A 19,074-nucleotide genomic window follows, 5' to 3' on the forward strand; every position below is an offset into this window, starting at 1 on the left:
GCAGTGCTTTGTGTCCAGCTGCTGGTGTATGTTGTGTTTACCCCTTTGCGCATAGTCAGCTTACACAAATAGAGAATCCATGTAATTTACAGAAGATCAGAGCAGACTAACGATGCTCCTGTCTGTCTTTATACATAAAAATCTCTCATTTTTAATAGGAATTAGTTTCTTGGGTCTGTCTTTTAGCTATTCTGTCAGTTTTATCTTTTCTCAAAACTTCAGAGATTATCAACCAATATTATAAGCAGATTTTCTCAAAATCAACTCTAGCTATGAAGTTAAAATGTGAAACTGCTCTTCCATAGAAATTAGAATGAAAATGCATAGCTTTGATGGTCACAAAGTTAAACTTTTACACAATTATAAATTCCTTAAGGTTTTGCTCAGTATAGCTATGACAGTAAAAATCAACCTACAGTCTGATTGCACATAATAATTCAGAGTAAACTAAGTCTTGATTTTTTTTTAATTGCAGTGGTAAGACCCAATTTAGCAATGCACTGATCATTGAGATTCCTCTATAATTATCTGGGATAACTGACCATCTCTGCCTATTTATAACACAGAAACATGTAACTGCAGCTTACCAGTCTGTTTTTAATGACTATTGTATTTCATTATTTAGAAATTTTGCACATTGCTATAGGTGGTTTTCATAGCTACTTTAGATTCTAATAGTTGGAAGTTTAGAAAGCTTGGGGTGATAGAAATTTTGCAATATGCTACTTTTGAACTGGTTTGAAAAACAAATGAAAAATGCACATATATACTGTGCAGCTTGAAATGTATAACTGCAGAGTCTTCTTCTATTGACTTTTGAGTCAGTGACTCTCACTAAGTAAATAACATGGCAAACGACGATTCCGTGGCACTCTGTACACTTTTCAGTGCACTCAACAGGAATTTTTCATTTCATGCATCATTTATAATTTGTTGCGGTGGCTATGAGATGTCTTTCTCTCCCCCCCCCCCCCCCATATATGCATGTGAACATATATAAATTTAAATACATATATATGTATATTTTAAGATGAAGGGAATATGCATTGTCAGCCTTCTTTAAGCTGTGAGTCTTTTTCGTGTGTGTAAAATTTGATTGTATAAATTGTATCAATGCAAATTTTTGCATGCACTTATCATTGGAGGAGATGGGAAAGAACACTAAAATAGTTGATGAAATGTAGACATTTAATTATTAGATTTGTTATGGCATTTCTGTAACACCCCATCTGCTGCCCAACCGCATGCAGAATGAATTCAGACCAGAAAATGGAGAAGCCTTGAGAAAATGGATATCATGAGGAGTGACACTGTTAGAAAGGTTCTCCTTCTTTATCTTTAGAACTTTGTATTTGGTTCCATTTCAAAAAGACTAAATAGATGATCCTGAAAGACTAAATAGATGACCCTTTGCCATAGTCTTGTACAAGAAGGTAGCTGACGGGTTCTTTCTGATTATGCTTTAATTTATTAAATCAATGAAGTTTCAAACTTCCTTGCTTGCTTGCTTTCAACTCAAATTGTATGAAACACTGTCCCTTTGATCTGTCTTTTATTTTGGTTGTTTCCATAATTCTTTAGACGTTTTGGTACACCACAGAGGATTTTACCTGTCATCATTGTTTGTGCGTTTGGAAGGCAAATACAATAGATTTCTATAACTTTAGGTTGGTTCCACTACTGCAATGCAATTACTATGGGAAGCTGAGTATTGATAAAAATGTAGCTATGTGCTTGTTTAGGCTTCACAGAATGTTAATTGAGAGAGAACAGGAGGCATTTTGTTTGTATTTGTTCTTTCAAAAATTAATGAAGTCCTTAAGTTCTTGTTGGAAGCTAAAATACATTGCAGTTCTTACTGTGGATGAACATATGCCACTTTTACCAGTGAAAACAATCCTTCATACTGACAAAAGCCAATGTAAGAATTCTTGAGGTGCAAAACTAGTTATTACCATGAAATACGGGTATTTTTCAGATTTGCAAATGCAAATGAGTCTAACTAAACAGGAAAAGATATTGACACAGGAATGGTGGCTTGAACAGCCAGGTTAACCAAGACACGAGATTTTTTGGCTGCATGTGCTGCTTAAGGTTTGATACGACACTCAGGGGAACCATAAGGGGAGAATAAGGCCACATTAGACCACATTCTTGGTGTAATGAATTCTAAAATTACGTGTTTACAAATAAAACTTTATTTTTTTTTTTATTTTTTTAAGGAAAAAGCTCTCAGCTAGTGTAGTGATTATTCCCTCCATTTACTGGCACACACACACACATATATATATATATATATATATATATATATATATATATGAATGATGAATGGTCTTTCCAGGACTACCTGTGGCCAGCTGCTTTATTCTCTGGTCCTGTACACTTCCCCTGTCAGAAGCTTCTCAGTGCAGCATCTCCCTTTTTCTGGTTTTGTTCACCTGGTCTGAGATGTCACAACTCTTGTGGCTACCTGGCTTTGATTGATCTCTGGGTCTGCAGCCTTATGAACAAGTTTGCTAAAATATACAGCATGAACTGCTCTTTTACGCTCAGCATTTTTTCTTATCTGGCTGATATATTTGATGGTATATCAGTAAAACTGGGTAGAAGCTGACCTGGGCAGAGGTGGTAGACCTGTAAGGTGAAAGTGCACAGATGTCTTAAAGATGTCATATTCTTGCCTGATCTGCTTTAGGTCAATCCAATCCCTCTGACACTGTGTGAGTTGAAATATATCCCATCTCCCGGTCCCAAAAGGAGCACTCGGAGAGCTACAGATCTCCAACAAAGAGCAGCGTTATGTCATTTCTCTTTTTACTTTCCTTTTTTTTTTTTTTCTTGTGTGAATGTTCTAGTGTACTATTCTAAGGTAGTGAAACCAAGACAGTAGCTTTTATGTATGCTGCCTGTATTTGGCCAACTCTGTCTTTCTTCTCTCCTCTCAAACCCAGAGAAAGCAAAAAGGGAGGTTATTAGGGATTCCAGTGAGGAAAGGGCTGAAAACTCCCCTGTAATCTACATGGAGAGAAAAAAAATATTGACTATATGCCAAAAAGGCTTTGATCAGACAGAAGGAAAAAAAATAAATCCTACATCTAGTAAATCCACATTGAGACACAACTCCACAGGAAACCAGAACTCACAGAATCTACCTTTTCTTAATCAAATCCTTCTTACCAGTCAAAATACGAAGGCAGTTCGTAGCTATGAATTCAGCATCTCTGTGCGCAAATAAGTTTCCTTTTGCCAGTTTAAATATATAACCCTGTGCTTACTCATCCCCAAATTTTCTGTTTTATTTCAGTTTTAACAGGACAGCAAAAATGTATAGACAACACATTCTAGTCAGCCATGCTTCATTATGGCTTTTGTTGAATGAGAAAAATAACCCATTTAATCCATTTTACTCTCAAAAGAAAGTGTACTGTAATCAATATCTCAGATGTTTCAAACTTAGAAGAGCTATGGTTCCTGTTTAGAAAACATAAGGCAGTATTGGAGAAATTAAATTAAAATGCTCAGCTATTTAGTTTGCTTATAATGGCAACAGAACAAGTCAGGCTTAAAAAAGTTCCATAAAGAATGCTATGTTTTTCCAACACAATTATAATTAAGGTTGAAGGATTGCCAAGGAGACAAAGATAAGCAAATTTCCTGAATAATTTTTAGAGTTTAGTTCAGTGTCTTCTAGTTTCAGCTGGAAGTATACCTACTGTTACACCATTAGCACCTACAGATGGGCAAAGCAGGCCAGACAGCACCAAAACAGTTCTAACCTTTTCTGCTAAATCAATTCCTTCTTGACCTTTGGAAAAAAAGTGTAACTAAACCTCCAGAAACCTTTTATGTTATACATCTCTGGACTTCAGATTGAGCCCTTCAGTTCCTTTAGCATGCCTATTACCTCTCAGGTGTTTTCATGTGTGCTTTAGCTATGTTTGATGTTCTGCCTGTATCATCACAGTGAAGTATCATCATCGCAAGTGAAACCTACTGAGCTGTTGTCTCATCAGTGCTAGATAAATGTGGCTTTGGATACCTGGCAGTATATGGATGCTCATTACTCTGTAGCTACTGGTTTCCCTAGACTGGGTGAATTTGCAAGTGTGGTCTCTCCTCTGCTGTCTTACAACTACAAAGAAACTTAAAGGGGTCTTCTGAATAAAGACAACAAGCGCAAGGCAGGAAAAACATCGTATGCATGCATACATGCATACATAGATTTTTTGCAAGAAATTTTCTACTTTACTTGACTGGAATAAAAATACTTCTGCCAGTTTGTTTTAGCTGTATACATTTTAAACCCCTTTGCTCTAGTTTCTGATGAGTCCTCGAGAGCATATACACTGACATCTGTGATATTTGGCTCATCTTGGTAGTTCTTCATTTCCCCAGGTGATTTTCAGCTTGTTCTGAGTTAACTTGTGTTATCCACATATTCATGGCCAGGGTTACCCTTGAGGAAGGGGAAAAACATTTTTTCTCTTTATAAAATAAAGTATCTTTTTTCTCTTTTCTTTATCTGCAGTAGTAAAAATGGCTTTGTATAGGGTTTCAGGGTTAGTTTCATGGAAAAAGGCATTTATGTTAGCTTGTTTGTAGTGCCAGTACAAGAGTCTGGAGAGGGATATAAATCAAATATGTATAAGCATGAAGTATTTTAGTTTTTATAAATTATTCTATTCCATTGTGCTTAGCTTTGTTATGAGTGTTATGGATCAGAGAATTGTAGAACTGCATGACTGAAAGAACCTAAAAAAGTGATGTATCCCAGTGTACTGAGATAGAAACACCTCACGGACATTTATTTTGTCTACTTAGCAAACAGTAACTTAAGTGAGACACTGCTGACTATGTAGAACTAGTAGATATATTCACTGTCATTTTTCTGACGGTAGACAAGACAGGTCTGACTTCACAAGTATGCAGATATATGTATCGATTGTCATATTCTGCAATAAAACTTGCTGAGAATGTAAAGAGCTACAGAGTGGAAGATGTTATTCAATATCTAGTGTCCATAATATTGCTATGTTTTAGAAATAGGACAGTTTTGCTTTATATGAGATGAGGGTGCTCTTCTATGTTGAAAAATTCATAAATCAAATTATGTGCATATTAGGCAACTTTTAATAGAATTAACGTCAGTGCAATTCATCATTTCTGAGTTCCATGTGTGCCAATTCATCAAAACAACAATCTTGCCGGGGACTGTCTCAAGAAATAATTATTTCTGCATCCAGTCCTTCTAAAGGGCTTGTGAGGTTACTTGCTGATTCATCAGTACTAGTGTTGAGGTAAACCTTTTCTGATCTTCAACAGAATTGGACTTCATCGGGGTGATATGTATTTTCTTTCCCTTCACAGAAACAAAATTTACACATTTAGTTTCATTAATCATTGACGCCACAGAAAGGAAGAATTTGTACGAATATCTTGTGAACAACCTGTATGCAAACATGCCATGGTATTCATCTGCAAACTCCTTTGTTTATAGCAAATCTTTGATAATCTTAGGAAGCGTGTTGTAGCCCAAAATTTTACTTCTGCTAGGTAAGCAGCATAGGATTGAGCAGTTCAAGTCGTGCTCTCTCTTCAGTCAGAAACTTAAAATGCTGAAAAAAACTTTAACACACCTTTTTTCAAAAAAAATCATTAAAAAAATTTGATAAAATATCCTGACCATCTCTGCATATAAATACCAAAATGGTAATTTATGAAAAAAAAACACAACAACAACACAACAAAAAAACCAACACAGTGGGATTAGGTACTCAGGTCTCAATGAATTGGATTTAAATGAGCAAGCTGAGTATTACTACTTCTAGTTTATGTTAAACTGAAGCGTAATGAGGGTAGGTAATGTACTTGACAGAGTACTCATCAGACTGCAAGTGGTCCCTTCAAATCCTGGAAAGCTATGAAAGTGAACCATGTCTACATAACGTAGAGACCCAATCAAAGAACAACTACATACACATGTATATATTTGTTAATTGGTATTCTTTATTTTTTTTAATAATTTGAGCATTTGAAACAAACTGAAAAAATTGCTTAAGCTTTGATACTCAATAAAAACAGCCCCTTTCTATTCACAATATTTTAAAACTTAATTATTCTACAAGGGCATTAAAAGAAAATTAAAAAAGAAAAATCATGCTACATTTCTTAAAACAGATATTTTAGTTCTGAAATATCGAAAAATGTTCTCATGGCTCCTTTTGTTTCTAAACTCAGAGGTTGGTGAATTTGACTGGAATGTGTGAAAGATGTTGCCAGAGGTGTATTTATTTTTCTTTGTCAAAAACTACACACACTGGTGTTCAGCCCTTGTGTACTATTGGTACTGATTACATTGCACAATATTTTGGGTCTGATGCAAAGCAATTGGCACCAATAGTACACAATTTCACAAATTTGCTGTGTGCATCAGGACTATTTTTGGCAATGTTTTAAATCTGAAGGTGCATGATTATCAATTAACTCATTTAGCACTGAAAAGCCATTAACCAGCTTTACTCATTCTGATAGATGTCCTGACATATTGAGGAACTGGTGCGGTGTGTGGGGCTGTTAACTACCAGCCACACAGCTCATGTTTCTCTGCATCATTCCTCCGGTTATCAATGAGCCTGTACTCAGGGGAGGAAAATGAGATATTCTGCAGTCATTGAGAAAACACTGCAGTATGCATGATGACACCTAGGTAATCAAAACTATCTCCATCAAATTGCAGGTGACATTTTCATTAGCTCAACAACTTCTGGGCTTTGATTAGGAAATTACTCGTGGAAGAAGAAAAAAAAAAAGAAAAAGAGAAAATAATGTCATCTCATAGTTATGTCACAGATGCGGCACACTTTTTTTTTCAGCCTGCCTTGGTACTCATATGCCAGCTCACAAAGAAGTTTTACAATGTGGGGCATTACTAGGGTAGGTGGTGAGGTACTTCTGCTAGCATCCAGGGAAGATTTTACTGTGGAGTTGTCTGCACACAAATATTCATGAATATTACAGGACATTACATAAAGTATTTCTAGGAAAAAAAGAGCATAACTAAAATTTTATATTTATAATTCCTGAATGTGTTCAAAATACAGTTTCACTGAACTTAAAGATTTGATTATGTGGGGTCTAGCAAGCCTTGAATATGAAAACAATATAAATAAGTCTAGACAGGATTACTTCTTTGTAGCTCTGCTTGTATTTGTGAAAAACAGACTTGGTAACCATATAATGTTGACCAATATGAAACGGTGATGTTTCTTTTTCATACATTATATCTTTATACATCTGGAATCTTTTTGCCATTCCTGGGCCCAATTCTGATTGAAGATTTACAATGAGTGGCACACACGAACAGTTAGGAAATTGTGTTCATAACAAAATCCCTTCCTCCACCTAAAAAACATGCAATGTCAAAACACCATACAACTGCTAATTATTCAGCACATTTCTGTGAAGTAATTTAGTCTCATCCCCACTTTTCATATGAGGCAACAGATCCGACTTTGATCTTGACACTGAGATTCTCAGCAGCAAGTCAAAATAGGTTGGCTGTGATTCTTATCACTGGGGAGGTGGTCATCGTCCTGCCTCTCAGACCCCCAGATTAAATCACCATAGGAGTTTGAACTTGGGGTACCTGCAAATGCCTGTTCTGTCCCCCAGCTTATTGGCTATTCTGGACTGGCACGGTCCCATAGAAGCTGCTCTAATTTGAATAAATAATTAAATATTAATTGGAGCAGAGACAGACAGTCACAGTGAGCCTGACTTACAGCACAGCAAAAAACGTTTGGTTTGAATAAATAAGCATTTTCTTGTGAACTAAATGCATTCCAAGCAGGAAGCTTTCTGCTGCAATAAAAAGCAGTCTGATTACATAAATGTAAAGCAAAACCTATATGAAATCTCTAAAAAAGACCACTGACAAATAAAAGATGAGCAAAATAATATTTGAGGTTTGTTTTTGATTGGCTGTAAAGCATCTGTAACTTTGGTTTCATGATTCTGCATTCCTTATGTAAATTTACAAAATTAAACACGAGACAGTTTGAGGAACAACAGCATAAATGAGAACCTATTAAAAACTGGAACAGCTGAGGAACAATGTCCCAAAATGGACTTTGTAGGAATTCTGCGTGATTCTTTGTAGCTCTCAAAGGGTCTTTAAACAAATTCTACTTTTTGATTCTTTTTGGTAGTGAGCAGCTTGAAGTAAATGAGAAAACAGCTCTTTGGCAAAAAGGGAGGAGGAAGCATTGCTTTAGTAGAAATGCTCATTTCTTTGGTATGAAGGGAGCAGGAAGAGTGACTTTAGATTTGTCTGGGGAGGGCAGGCAATCCAGAGAGCATCTGGGCCCGGGCTCCACCTCTGACAGCTTGCTGCTCTCTCCTTGATGCAGGAGGGTGGGTGAGTGCTTGCAGCTCACAGATCCTGGAATGTAACAGAAGTATCATTGGTTATATTCTGCTATCTGGTCCTTGTGAAATACCAATTCATCATTTTCATGGGGAAGTAGTCATTCTGATTCATTTTCCATTTTGCAAAAAGTTCTAGAGCTGTCACTCTTCTCTGTTTTGACATTCTCAAAATGGAAATGTTCCAGGATTTTGTTTGAAATAGGTTTTCTTTTAGAAAGCTAAGATAATTCTTAGTTGGAAATTGTGAAGGAATAACATTAAATGAAACACAAAATATTGAAACCAAACATTCCAGATGAGCCAGCATAGATTTTCTTTCTATTTTCAGCTTATAAAATATTTTTAGCTTTTTACTTTTTCTTTCAATTCTCACCTCAGCGAGATAGTTTTCCGGTCTATTTCAGTAACGTATGAGTTCCTGATTTGATGATTAATTCAGTAGTAGGAACAGCCAAGGATTCATCTCCTATGGCTTTGAACTGAATTGTCCATTTGAAGTACTTACAGGCAGTGCTTTGGGACACTGAGCTCCAATATGCAACCTTGGTCAAGTGTTTGATGTTCGATGGGGCCAGTCTGGTTTCTGCTCGTCCTCTTCCCCATGGTGACAGGGATGGAGTCAGCACTTTCACGTAGAGAAATCAAGCCTGTGTGGTACAAAACTGTTGAGGACAGTACAGCAAGGCAGGAGTTGAACATGCTTTAGGAGCGAAGAGTATGGTCATTAGGTTTCTTGGCTGCGGCTGAACTTAAAGACTACAGCTATTTTTCTGCTTATTAATCCTGCATACTCACAGGCCTTTTACGCCTATCATGAAATGTTTCTCTAAAGTACTGATGCGCTTAAAGCAGATGAGTTCCTCAGACCTATAACAAAATGAGGCGTGATTAGATGCTGGAGCGATGCTTCATTTGCATGCTAACTATAACTGGAAATAATTCTCTGTGTGGCTGGTGGAACATTTCCCAGTTATTTTACACCCTGTTTAAAAAGAAAAAGTAAATTAACTACTCAGTTAGCAGAAATCTCAGAGAAGATGCCTGTATAAAAAAGTGAAACTTATCATAAAGGCTGCCTATCTCTTCTCCCTGAATGCAAACACACATTCACAGTCTTCTGTGTCTCATTGCAGTATAGCTTTTAAAATGTGCTGCTTATTTTCTTACACAACATTAAGCATTTCCATGAAGACTGGGCAGGGAAGAAAAAATGTGTAATTTGTACATTAAATTACTACTGAAGTCCTCCATATTTACCTGGCTGAAGCTGAAAAAGCACAAACTAGGAACGGTTAATGAAAACAAATAGTGTGGGTGTTTTCAAAGTTCTTCCTGAAGATTATGAAATTTTAGTAAAGCAGAACATTGGTTAGTTCTTTTGCTTCAGCTGTGAGGTTTGTTTTGCAGCCTCTCTGTTCATTTTTCTCATACCTGCAGTCTCTCTCCTGGCCAATGATTCTTTTTACTCTGCAAATCTCATCAAAAACACTTTGTAGTTGTTGTTTCTCAGAAATTCATGTATTTTCCAGGATCTGGCAAAGCTTTTTTGGTCTCATTGTGCAGCATCTGTCAAGTTCTCTGCTTCTTTAACTCCAATTCAACTCATAGTACTGTCTGAATAGTTTTGATGGATGACTCTGACCATCTCAGCTTTAGAGTACAATAGATCTGGGTCTGGATCTCTGGGTGAAATACTTTATCCTGGTATTGTAAGAAAACCTGGAGCAAACATACCTAATCTGGAAAGTAGCCTGGAACCGGTCTGGAGATGAATATTGAAATTTGGAGATGAATAGTGAAATCTGGGCCTGTTCTTTCAGAGGACTGGTTTATTCGTAAGTGGATTTGGTCCAGTTTTCATTTTCTGTGGGTATTATAACAGCTTATTTGTGGGGTTTATCCCAGATTTTTTTTTTTTTTTTGGTCTTTTCCTCTATTTGTGTATCTCCTTTGTAACAGAGTACCATAATTCAGTCGGTTCAATACAGCAAGTGTTCAGCTCACTCCTGTGAGTGCAACATAATCACCCACTAAGACAAACGGGGATACTGACCTCTGGGCAAATACTCTATTTCTTATCCTCTGGTGCCAGTCTCTCTACAATAATATTATCATTTAATATCTGATGGCTTCAACCAGGGAGGCTTTTAACAGTCCATGGGTTGCTGGCATGAATTTGGCATTTTTATCTCTTTCCTTATAGTTTCATCTGCCGTGATGGGTCTTGTCAACCCCTGGTCCTGTGGAGAGGACAGAAAGCTCTTCAGCTGAAGCTTTGATGGTCTTATTTGTCCAAATTTGCACTTCTGTCAAATCCTTGGCTGCAGCTCTATATTTCATATGTGAGGCTGTTATGATCCATTTAAATGCCTATGGGGATCTCAACAAGCTTTTTGAAAAGATTAATGACTTAGCTGTGGGTTTTATGATAGTGTTTCTAAAGAAAAGCCTGCATACCTAATAAGGTTATTTCTACAAGCCAAAATTTGCATTGCTTACCATAAAAGACATAGATGGACTTTAACTACAACATCTAAAGGTTTGTTGCCCATTTTTGTCTTTTGCAGATCAGTTTTGTGCAAGAGAAGGGAAATAAAGAAGGGAAAAGGGAAATAAATAAGTGCATCAGCTTTAAAATGACAGGAGAAGGGGCTTATGGACGTGAAGAAATCTTTACTTTAGAATAATACCATATGGATAGAAACCTTTGTTAGAATTTTACTTTATAGTCTTTTTGTTTGGACATGACTATAAATAGGAGTAATTTAAAATAATGCTTGAACTTTCATAAGGTTTATCCAAGATTTATGAGGGTGGTTAGAAAAAGATTAACTGAATCATTAGCTAAATTGTCTTTCATAAGGCAACCACCAAACAGCAGACTGGAAGGAGAGAGGTCACATTTGTGCTTTTGTTAAACTGTTAACCTAGATGAGTGTGAGTTTTTAAGTGCAGTTGAAACTTGTATGTTATAGTCTTTAGTAAGTGTTAGTTAAGTATTAAATATCAGAGATCATCTCACATGCTACAACTGTTTTTGGCTAAAATCTGACTGATATCCGTTGTGATTTTCAAAATGTGACCTAGCTTAAATCTTCATTTATTGCCTAGCTTAAATCTTCATTTATTGTTGAGTGACCTAGAGTGGCTTTATTTATGAGTGGTACCATGGTAATAAGATCAGACTTCTGGTCCTTAATTTCTTTAGTTTTCTGTCTCTTTTATTTTGCATATTACTAAAGTTGAGGACTTAAATAAGATTTTCATTTTCAAATTGTAGACAATCTAAGCTCAATTGATAGTTTTTATTAGCACTTCTTTTAAGCACGTTCTACTGGTGTATTCCTGTAGGACTAGTAAACAAATCTGAAATTAGAAAATTAAATATTTAACTTGAAAGGAAACTTACGGGGAAAATAATAATTTTAGACACTGTCATCAGGTATTACACTCACTTTAAGTATCTGAAAACAGTAATTAAATCTCTATTCTCCCAAATGAATTTATACTAGAAAGATTGCCTGCATTTGTAATTTTTTTAAAAGATCCTGATTATTGAGATATAAAACAGAGCAAAACAGATACACAATTCAGTGTAATTTATTGCTTTTTTTTCTCAAGTTGCATTTCTTTTTTTTTTTTCTAAACAGATAAACTTTTTGTTATTGTTGTTTAAGGTACATAGTCTGTTTAAGTATTATATCCTGGTTGTTTCATAAGAAAAATGTAGAAATTATAATATTAGCTGCTGAAAATATCTTCCAATATTTGCAGAGTAAATCTGTTTGGAACGTAACACGTTTTCTGACTCTAGATGCTATACATCTGTTGTTTGATTTGCTGCTACAAACACTAGATGTAACAGAGAAAAGAAATATGGTTGTAGACTTGCTTATGATACTGCATGCTACTTTTCACAAATGCTGACTATGCCCGGGTTAAAACTTTGTCAGATGATGAACAGACTAACAGGAGGACACAGATGTCTGCCTGGAGCAAGCGACGAGGAGCTGTGGATTCCTGTCTCCTCAACCTGCTCCCAGTCAAAGGGCAGAACACATCCGGAGAGTGGTGCCGTTTGCCCAGGGCACTCTTCCGCAAGGCCAGAGTGGTGTTGCTGTGGGAAATGTAACGGAGGCTGCTCAGAGCCCTCACTGGGTGACACACATAATCACATCTGCATCACACAGGGACATTGCAAACCTGGCGTGCCAGCACAAGACCCAGGAACAGACCTTAATCCTATCAGTCATTCTCCAGCCTGCTTCCCATTGTGCTGTGCCAACCGGGTCTATGTGCTGGGCACTTACTGGCTGCTGGCCCTATGTGAGTGCATGATTCTGACAAGTTTTGTGGAAAATGGAGCAGCATCAGTGTGACTTCTTTTCCTGACACTGTAAAGAGAAAAGACTTTCTCTTAAGTCCCCTGTGAGTTTTCACATAAACTGTCTTTGTGCCAAAGCAGTTAATGCTTGTGTGTGCAAAGCTGGCTTTTAAAGGCAGATATACTCTTGTTTTAGTCTTTCAGGGCTCATTTTATGATGGCCAGGCTGCTCTTTGTTTTCATATGTGGCTGTATGTACATAGTTTTCTGCTGAAGCTTCTCAGTGTTGTTTTTAACCTGAGTGCTAAGCTGAATGAAGTCAAGAAACTGTGTATTACTCATCAAGATGATGCCAAGGTCACAGAAGCTTTGCGTGAGTTTTACGTTCGTCAAAGTCCTCAATTATTCCTGATTTGCAAGTCTGTCAAGAAAATCTCTTCCCTGAAGCACAGTGCGAATTTACAAAAGCAAAAGAAGAAGCACAACAGAATTGCCTCTCAAAGCACGGGGAGCAAATTAAGAGTCTTTGGTTTTGAATCTTTTGCATTATATACCTTTTTGAAAAAAAAAATCCCAAAGAAAAGAACAAAACATGTTTTCCGTACTGCTAACACTTAAAGGTTAGTTGTGTGTTTCTCCTTCATGGTTACCATGGTGATGAGAGTACTGTTAAGGCAGGTACTAGATTAGACTAAAATCATTTATCCTTCTTTGCACCTGCAAAATGCATGGCCACAAGATGGATAGCATCATTTGGAGCACTCATTCCTCTGACAGGCTGCTGTAAGCTCAGTCCCAGAAGTTTACACATGGATTAAAACATGGATAGAAGTTTTGCAGGCCTAAATACTACTGCAAAAGGAGGCTGGGTTTCAAAATATATCTGAAAGTACAAACATATCTCTTCAATCAGTAGTAAAACCAAGCAACAATAAAGCCCCCAGCTCTACTCTGTCTGCTCAAGAAGAAAATAGAGAGGGAAGAATATGCAGGCAGAGGAAGCTGAATGATTTCTTTTTTTAGTGATGCTGAAAATGTTACTTACCACGATGCCTCATTAGCTGTCTGAGACAGGGCTCTCCCAGCTGCATAGGCTGTTTCAGACTCTCAGTGCTAACTCTGATGCTGATGAAGTTGCCCGGTTGTGTTGTTAGGCTCAGGTGTCTCTCCCCAGCTTTCTCTCATCCATTCACTATTCAGAATAATGCTACTGCTCTGTCAGAGAGGAACCACAACTACATGCTCAAGAAAATTGGTCTCAAAAAGACTTCAAAATGCTTTTTTTTTTTTTTTCCTGTGCTTCTCTCTGCATCAAGCTCTCAAAGCCCTTCAGAAGAAAGCTACAGCTACCTTAGTGCACCTAGTTTGAATTACTCTTCCTATGCTGGCTTTGTCTTTGAATACAACTTTTAATTTAATTTGCTTTACAATATGCACCTAAATAATTAATCTCAATCTTCATTTAATATCAAGTAAGTGTGTATGGTCTGTTTTCTTCCATCACTGCCCCCTCTCCCCAGCATTTATATTAGTACTTCATTTCGTAATTTCACTATCATACAAGCTGTGTGGTTTGTATTTGTATTGTAAATGTATTTAGATGTGTAGAGTCCTTTATTTAATTGTTGAGAAACTAACTGCATTGTGGCACATTCCTCTTAAGCAGAAGTGGAAAGATGTTAATGTCTCCTTCACAGGCTTGTTTATTTGTGGCATATGCAATTAATGGATATTTCTAATGCCTCTTATGTAGTAAGTAGATTGCCTAATTCCATCTATTTCATTTCAAATATCTCACATTTTCTTATTTAGGATCATCAACGTATTTTTACATTAATTATTTAACTACCATTTCCAATCTTTTTAGTCAGGCACACTTCTGCCTACTCAGGGCACAATTAGTCACTGCATTATTATAGATTTATACCAGTGTAAGTGAATAAAAAGCAATTTGCACATTTTGAACACAGTTACATTTTGTTCTGATTTTTCTTTTTTACCCTGAAAATTGTCTTTCAACTTCACATTAAAATGTTGTTTTTCAGGATGTGATAACTAAGACTTATGCAGTTGTTTTCTTATTTTAGATCCTGAATTACTTTACCTCCACTTGACTATTGAACCCTTCTCATCCACCAGTAGCAAGAAGACAATACAGTAAGTAAAATAATTCTGAATTAATGTAAAGGCATTAATAAGATGGTCAACACACAGATTATTTACTGTACTGGTTCTCATTGGAAGTGCCATATGCATAGCTAACACTCTTTTCTATAAATGTAAATTCATAGCTACTCTGTGCCACAATGTGTGGTGTACTACAGCCATCACTTCCAACCTCTTAGCCAAATTATTCTTTGCTCAAATAATGCTCATGGTTTTTTGATTCAGTAGTTGGTTGCACTGACATTGTCAGAAGTTGGGAGGATGAAACTCCCTGTATGAGACAGAGTTAAGGTTTTGTTCTATGTTCTTGGGTCATAGGTATTACTATAATACTATTCATGAGAGAGTGTAAGTTCATAAACATATGTTAACTTGGTAACAAGTTATGCCCTGATGCAATTTGGAAATGAAAAATAAAACATGGACATGGGATTTTCTAAGCATTTTGAGACCAGGAGATGGTAGAAGCACACCGTCTAAAGGAAATCAACAACTAAGAAAAATACTGTAAGCTTGGGGAAGACCACTTTCTCATCAGGAAACAGGTCAACTCTATTTTCCACTTTTAATGGGATTGTAAAATGAAAGGGAATGTATTTCACGATCTGTCTTCATGCTTCTTATCTGCATTACTTTTTGTTGTCTTGCAAAGCAAGTTTTGACTCTTTTGGCATATTAACCTTGATGGTGCAGTAGGAGATATGTTTCTTCTTCAATTAATAATCCTATGATTGTTCCTTAAAACTAAGAAATTCTGTAACCAGAGATAGGAAACAAGGAAATTCACACCCTAAGACAAACTTTTTTTTTTTTTTTGGTGTTGTATATGATGATAGAAGCCCTGTTTTGCCTCACAAAAATGTCCTCGGTTCTGGTTGCTAGTGCAATGATTTTCAGATGTTTTGAAGTCCAGAACTGCCATAGTGCTGGAGTGTTGCTTGTCCATAAGTACTCAAAGCACAATAGAAGGACAAAAATATCTAGTTTGGGCTTAGATACACTAGCAGATGAATTTTTCAGCCATGTGCTGGGGATCTTCCTTCTCCTGTGGACCCCTTTACTCTTTCTTTCAGGCATGTAAGATGTGTATTAGTGGAGGGAGAACTTGGCATTGGCACCTGTAGGGACTACCTAATTTGTAGAAGCCTCTGTGGACGCTAGGCAGGGAGTCTTTATATGAGGCAGTATCAGCAATGATGCTTCTTGTGCAGGTGTTAGCGAAGTCCAGTAAAGTTAAGGCTCTCTCTGTAGCTTTAGTGCTAATAATTATCTGTATCAAAGGAAATAATCCAGTTCTTCAAAATCTCAAAATAATTTTACTGTTTGGAAAACTGCAATGTTCTCAGGACTTAATTAACCATTAGGTATGTATTTGGACTGAAAATATGCGTGCGCGTAAGTTAAAAATATTACAAGATCTCTAACTTGTTTCTTAGAAATGTTTATTTTATTATAATGGTTTCATTAAATGTAAGGATTTAAGAAGGATCTATAATAAGTATGAAAGAATATTGTGCTAAGACGTGATATGAAGATTTTGCACATTATTCCCAGTTGATTAAGTCTTTGAATAATGTCAAAAAGAAATAATTCTGTCAGTGGACAAAGGTTAAATATTTTTCCAACTGGTGATGCTTAAAATATAAATAACCAATGACACTTTGACACAAATTTCATAGTACATACGAATTTTTCTATTTTTTTCATTTGTCCTCATGCAAATTATGAGTCTTCCTTCATGAAGGTATATTATTTTATTAAGTCCTAGACAGCTGCTATTTGTCTTGATTTCAATCTACCTTCTTTCACAAGGAAAGTCAGTGGAACTTCTGTCTGTAACCTCTATCATATTGTATTAAAGTTTCCTAAAGTAAGAGTCAGCAAAACAGCAGATAACAAAAGCCAATGAAGTGTCTCCTGTGAGACTGCCAGCCCTTCAAGGCTTTCACATGCTTCATGAATTAAATGGAATCATCATCGAGTTATCAGGACTCTGAGGAAGGTCTAACATTAAAACAGCACCATTTGTGCCACCAGTGCTAGAATTCTGTTCATCAGTTTTGTTCCGAAAACCTCATTTTAATGGTGTAACCTCTTTTGCACAGAACATGGGCGTGACTGGACACTTCACAAAACACCTTTTTTTTTGCTGCAGTTGCAGGAGCTGCTTGCCTCTTTCGAAATCTAAAATTGTTCAGCCTCAACTAGCAACAACTTGACCTTGAAAAACATTACTAATGAATATAATCTGTCATAAATGCAGAACTACTTGTGTGTATAATTATCCCTCATATGAATTGATATGTGCAGTGCTGACCTTTTAAACATGCTCTCTGGGCTATCGTAACTTCAGAAAAATAAAATTATTTTTCCCTTTTAATCTCGGTGGCAAAGCTAGCAAATAATTTACAGTATGAATTAATTGTTTTTCCTATTCTGAAAAACAAATAATTGACTTGTTTTATTTTGCCAAGATATTATTCAGAATATGGAGCTTTTCATGCTTTTTTAATGAAAAATTTAGTGATGTTCTTTAATACCGTAAATGCATTTACTATGTTTCAGCACCCACATTAACCCAGCAGACTGAGACAGCTCCATCCATTGACTCAATGGACTGTGAAATAAAAACGTTCTCTCTATAAGCATTGACACAGTAGACCACAGTGGATTGAAGCTCTCAAGATGAGTTCTCAAGTTAATAGTACTCTAATAACCCCCTTTTTGGTCCCTGACATGACAGATGTACAGTATCAAAGAAATGAAATAAAATCTCATTTTTTTCAAAGTTCTTCAGTTTAAGGTATATTTGATACTTAATGTAGTTATATTTAGAGGTCATTTCAATGATGTCCAAGTTACATGCAAAATTTCCAAAAATTTTCCAAAAACTCATTTTTGCTTAGGAGGCTAAAGATAAATTTCTGTAAACATCTGAGGGACAGACATATTCCCATTGCAAATGGCTAGAGCAGATTTTATGTTACACACTTGTGCCAGCAAATAGTTATAATCTCTCTGCAGGATTAGAGTAGAACCAGGTATGGATTGGATGAGTCCTATTTACACTTCAGTGTGTTTTGTCTGTCAGTGTACAGATCCCTGAAGATCTTTCAAAACCAGATTTTCACATATCAACTTCAGAACTGCAATCTCAGCCTTCGCAGACGATGGTCAGGTAGACTAAAAAAGAATATAAGCTTAAGCAGGGTGAGGCACTCACTGCTGCACTGTTATTCTTACTTAGGCATTCAGAATATGCATATAGCTACTAGTATGTATGAGAGCAGAAGTCTGCTCAGTTTTCCTTGCTCTGAACTTCAGTCGCTTGCTCTTGACTGAGTTTCATTTTGATGGGACTGTTAGGATCACATTGACTTAGCCACATAACCAGTTCTTGTGATCCCCCAAAGGAGCTGTTAGGACGGGGGCCTCTTCCCAGTTTCTGAAGTTTGTTTTCTGCTACACCCCATTTCCTTTTGATGTCAGTCATAGTCTGTGCAGCCAGACCTGCATCAAGTCTTTCTGTGCAACTGAGGAAGTAGCAAGGCACCTTGATGGGCTGTTCTGCTGCACCTCCACACCCTGGCACAGCTCACAGAGAGTCTTCCCACCAAGTGTGGCCAAGGAGCGTGAGGGATCTTGAGCTGTGGAGGATCTTTCCGTGCGCATCCCACCCCTGGAAACACAGAGTAGTAAAAGTCCATCTCTACACAGAGCCTTATCACTTCATTTATATATTTTAAAATATATGTTATTCCACAACCATATGGCTCCCAAAGGCAAAATATCTTTAATCCAGATAGGATCATGAGATAAAATATTGCAGGAAGCAGGCCATCATAGATAATCAGGTTGTGTATTTTTGTGTTAATGGATAATGCAGGAAAGTGACCATTCCCACGTATGCCTGCTGCTAACCTTGTACCCCAGGGGATAATTATTTGTAATTAGGTCAAAGAAGAAAAGAGATCTCTATTTCCTTGTCAATAAACAAGCTAGAGAAATGTTCAAAAGGATGCTGTGATTGTGAGAATTTTGCTGTAAGCCAAGTTTATCTATACATAGTTAAAAATAATAAAAAACTTCATGAGATAGACCAGATAAGTATCTCTGGAGAGAGATGAGTGCTGACTGCTAACTTCTGCACAGAATCG

The 19,074-nt window shown here is 36.7% G+C and overlaps 1 long non-coding RNA gene across 2 annotated transcripts in view; it reads left to right on the forward strand.

Moving 5' to 3' along the window:
• Positions 1–19,074, forward strand: part of LOC121077369 — a 476,416-nt gene that overhangs the window by 160,140 nt on the left and 297,202 nt on the right. The window contains exons 3-4 of one of the 2 annotated variants that reach the window (XR_005823998.1): positions 12,381–13,371; positions 14,839–14,908. This is a non-coding gene — a long non-coding RNA (uncharacterized LOC121077369). The remainder of the gene's footprint in view (positions 1–12,380; positions 13,372–14,838; positions 14,909–19,074) is intronic. The other variant, XR_005823999.1, reaches the window with a different exon arrangement.

Source organism: Cygnus olor, chromosome 13 (assembly GCF_009769625.2).
Source record: "Cygnus olor isolate bCygOlo1 chromosome 13, bCygOlo1.pri.v2, whole genome shotgun sequence".
NCBI classification, from domain to species: domain Eukaryota; kingdom Metazoa; phylum Chordata; class Aves; order Anseriformes; family Anatidae; genus Cygnus; species Cygnus olor.